The sequence below is a fragment of the Canis lupus genome, chromosome 1, assembly GCF_003254725.2.
Source record: "Canis lupus dingo isolate Sandy chromosome 1, ASM325472v2, whole genome shotgun sequence".
Lineage (NCBI taxonomy): Eukaryota > Metazoa > Chordata > Mammalia > Carnivora > Canidae > Canis > Canis lupus.
The window spans coordinates 60,666,871-60,671,291 of record NC_064243.1 but is presented as its reverse complement, the minus strand read 5'-3'; the positions used below and the strand labels follow the sequence as shown (position 1 = coordinate 60,671,291).

The 4,421-nt window shown below is 35.6% G+C and overlaps 2 long non-coding RNA genes across 4 annotated transcripts in view; one reads left to right on the top strand and one right to left on the bottom strand.

The window, feature by feature from the left end:
• LOC125755857 (uncharacterized) overlaps positions 1-4,421 on the top strand; it is a 40,013-nt gene that overhangs the window by 284 nt on the left and 35,308 nt on the right. For all 3 annotated transcript variants that reach the window (XR_007413301.1, XR_007413303.1, XR_007413302.1), the window contains exon 2: positions 260-720. This is a non-coding gene — a long non-coding RNA (uncharacterized LOC125755857). The remainder of the gene's footprint in view (positions 1-259; positions 721-4,421) is intronic.
• Positions 1-4,421, bottom strand: part of LOC112644498 (uncharacterized) — a 65,699-nt gene that overhangs the window by 49,525 nt on the left and 11,753 nt on the right. The gene's annotated exons all lie outside the window — the stretch shown is intronic.

The following is a 4,421-nucleotide window of genomic DNA, read 5'->3' as shown; positions in this document are numbered from 1 at the left end:
GTATCGATTTCAGCGGACGTATTTAAAAAAAAAAAATTTTTTTTTTTTTTTTTGAGATTCTGTTAGAGTAAGTTGAAAGTGTAATTAGCTTTCCAAGCCGACCAAATGTATGCGTCTGAGTCAAGGATATTTAAGTGTTACTGTGGCTTCAAAGCTATTGATTTCTAAAGTGGTGTGTTTTGAATGACTTTTTTTTTTAACTGTTTCGGATTTAAGGTACGCTGCAGAAGTCTTAGTAACAAACCTCTGGTTTTTGTAGAGCTGTTCTTTCCACTCAAGGCGGACGACCTTCCCCTGCCTCCCCAGACTAGGAAACAAGCCTCAGCTCCTCGCCGACGCCCTGGACGCCAGTGGAGACACAGTGACTCTCGTTAAGCAAAACAATTGCTTTTTGGGGGGCTTGTCGTCCGCTCTCGGAGTGACCTACAGCATCATGGGTGTGACTGGCGTTCTCTGTGTTCGTATCCAGGACTGAACTAGCTGCAGGCAGGTCCAGGCCCGCCCTCCTCATGACCCTCGGCTGAGGAGCGCGCTTCCCCTCGTCGGCGACGCGGCCCCTGGGCCTCAGCGAACGTTGCGAAAACTGAAATGGGTAGTTTCTACTTCGCAGAGATAACTGGACGATACGAAGTTAAGAGAAAGCCAAGAGGACCATGATCAACTGCTTCAGAAGTTGTTTGCATTTTTCTCTTCTAAGTGCAGAAGAAACCTATCCTGCAGGTAGGAATCCCTGATTCTCCCCCCCCCCCTCCTTTTTAAGGTAAGAGTTGTGCAAATATAAATAATCTAGAAGTAATTGGGTGGTAATACATGGTAGTCAATAGTTTTAAGACTAATGGGGGTAAGAAGTGGCAGCCGTCTTAAATCAGCTGGTCAGCTCTGTGCTATTTTATTTATTATATTTTTAAAAGATTTTATTTTTTCATGAGAGACACAGAGACAGAGAGAGAGGCAGAGACACAGGCAGAGGGAGAAGCAGGCTCCATGCAGGGAGCCTGATGTGGGACTCAAACCCGAGACCCTGGGATCACAAATGAGCCAAACCCGGGTACTCAACCACTGAGCCACACGGGTGCCCCAGTGCTGTGCTATTTTATGACTATCTAGGTTGTTCTTCCATGTGGCCCATGGTTTTATAGAAAATAGATACCCCAAAAAACAGTACATTTTTATTTTATGTATTTGCTCTAGATATACCATGAATATTTAAACAAACTCAGAATTTAATTGGAGGAACAATAAAAACATAATAGAGTTTTGCACTGAGAATGGTGTGCTTCATTTGATTTTCTATTCAGAATGAATACGGACTCCTTTCATCTGGTATTCCACCCATTAGTAATAATAGTAGCAATAAAAGGTTAATCAATTCCTACTGAGAATGGAAATTCATGAGAAAAAAAACTGTATAATTAATAGTAATCCTTTAAAGAACAAAGACCAAGATCACTTCTTTAATTTGCTAATTCTTTTCTCCATATCGATTGCATTTTTCATATTCTTTTACTTGAGTACTGGGGTATTTTTTTAAGAAACAATATTTGATATCTTGGTGTAATATCCACTCTTTTACACTGCACCCAGTGTCTGAACACATCATAGTTTAATAAATGTTAAATAAATACATAATAGAATGTTTACCTATGCCATGTAGACTTTAGTATGAAGAGAAAAGCTTTTACATAGGCTTAATATTATACTCTGCCAAATAACAACAATAATAATAGTAATAATATTGAAAGTTGCTTTTGAATTATTATTGATTTTTATTTTGAACAAAACAGCTGTAAAACATATTTTTATAATAATTGGAAACATTTGAAAGACTAGTGTTAGATAACATCAGGTGCTTATTGTTAATTGAGTTGAGATAAAAATTTTCATTTTACATAAGAAAATATTCTTATACTTTAGAAGTACATAATGAGATATTTAGGGGTAAAATGTCATGAAGTATGTAATTTTAAGTTTTTAGTAAAATATACATAAATATGGTGAAGTGTAAACAATTGTTAAATCCAAATTATATATATTCCTCTGTGCTTTTCTCTGTTTGAAATTTTTCATAACCAAAATTACTGAAATAAGAAAAGAGCAAAGAAAAAAGAGGAAGGAAGGAAGAACACTAGCATAGTGTAACAGAAAAAGTACAACAATGAATATAGAATCAAGACACTAAGATTAGGGGTCATAGCTAATACCATAAATGTAATCATAGATAAGCGATGTAGTTGCTCTGAATTGAGTTTTTCATTTTTAAAATGAGAATAATCCACAATGAAATACTACTACGTATCTACTTCATGGTTAAAATTTAAAAGACTGATAATATGAAGTCTTGGCAAGCATAGGAACAATTGGAACGTATGTTGCTGGTCTCAGTATAAAATTGTGTAACCACTTTGGAAAACTGTTCAGGGGATGCCTGGGTGGCTAGCAGTTAAGCATCTGCCTTTAGCTCAGGGTGTGATCCTGGAGTCCTGAGATCAAGTCCCACATCTGGCTTCATGCACGGAGCCTGCTTCTCTCTCTGCCTGTGTCTCTGCCTCTCTCTCTTATGTATCTCTCATAAATCTAAAAAAAAAGATATTAAAAAGAAAACTGTTCAGTGTCTTCTACTTATATGTAACCCGTGGCCAAACAATTCCGCTCCTGGTTATATACAAAAGACAAATGACTGCATGTTAACAAAAGTATTATGCAAAATGTTCACAGTTTTATGAATATCATAAATATCAGTAGGAGAATGGATAAATAAATATTGGTATATTCATACAGTGAAATGCTATGCAACAATAAAAAATAATCAACTCTGGTATAAGTTATAATATGGGTGAAATTTATAGATATACTGACAGAAAGTAGCCAGACATAAAGACATATTTATTCTATGGTTCTATCTGTATGAAGTATGAGAAAAGAGAATTAATCAGTAAGAACAAATGAAGAACAGTGGAAAGCTTATAGGATTCTAGAAATGTTTTCTATCTTGAGCTTGGTTGATATGATTACTCAGGCCTATAAATATATAAAAAAAATCACGCTGTATATTTAGGGTGAGAGTTCTTTATACACTTTCCTGTATCTATTTATCTTTAAGTAGAATAAATAAAATACAATATTAAGATCTAAATCCGAGGAGGAAGGAGCAAACAAGATAATGTATAATTGTTTACTACATTATAAAACACTGCAGATTTCATATATTTTCATTTTCTAAGCTAAACTGTAAAGTTTTTACTAGAAGTAAGAATTTATTTTTAAGTTGTGATCATTATTATTTGTACTAAGTTAGACCCACAGTTTTTCGAAGACCAATTCATTTTGGACTAAGCCTTGTGACAACCTTATATTTAAATGATCATTTTCATTGTTCCATTGGTAGTGGAAAAATTGTATATTTCTATTTATACATTCATGCCACAGCTAGTTGTGTGCCCAATATATGCCAAACACTTTGCTAGCCATTGGTGATACAAATTTAAATAAGATGTTTTCTCTTCTCTTTATGTGCTCACATTTTAGTCAATAACTCATTTGCAATAGAATTACTTGAGTGCCACTAGATTCTTTTTTTTTTTAATGAAAGAAGCCAAAAGATTATTATACATCAGAAACAAAATAAATTTACCAAATATAACTGATTTACTTGTGAACTAAATAACTAAGTGCAGGGGATCCCTAGTGGGTGGTGCAACGGCTGTTTGGCGCCTGCCTTTGGCCCAGAGCGCGATCCTGGAGACCCGGGATCGAATCCCACGTCGGGCTCCCGGTGCATGGAGCCTGCTTCTCCCTCTGCCTGTGTCTCTGCCTCTCTCTCTCTCTATCATAAATAAATAAAAATTAAAAAAAAAAAGAACTAAGTGCACTTACCTTCATTTTGTGTCTGCTAAGCTTCTAAAGGTTAAAGGTTTTTTAGGTTGAATATATTTTTTAAATAAGTTACAATTCTGAATTTCTAATTATGAATATATAAAACCATACTCATTTAAAAACGTTTTGAAGCTGCAAATTACTATGCAGATGATTTTCTTTACAATATTCAAACTTCCTTAGAAATGTATAAATTGTATCTTATTTTATAAGCTAATTATTTAAAATTCCCTGCTCTATACAGTGTATTCTCCTGCTTAATCTCCCATTTCCTTAGTAGTAATCACTCAGTGAATAAAATATTCTCTTATGCCTTTTCTATTTTTAAAAGATTTTATTTATTTGAGAGAGAGCATGAAAGAGAGCATGGCGGGGGGCGGGGGGAAGGGCAGAGGGAGAAGCAGACTCCATGCTGATCAGGAGCCCTTTGCAGGGGCTCAATCCAGCACCCCAGGATCATGACCTGAGTCAAACGCAGACACTTAACCAACTGAGCCACCCAGGTGCCCCTATGCTGTTAGTATTCTCAGACATACTAGCATCTTTGA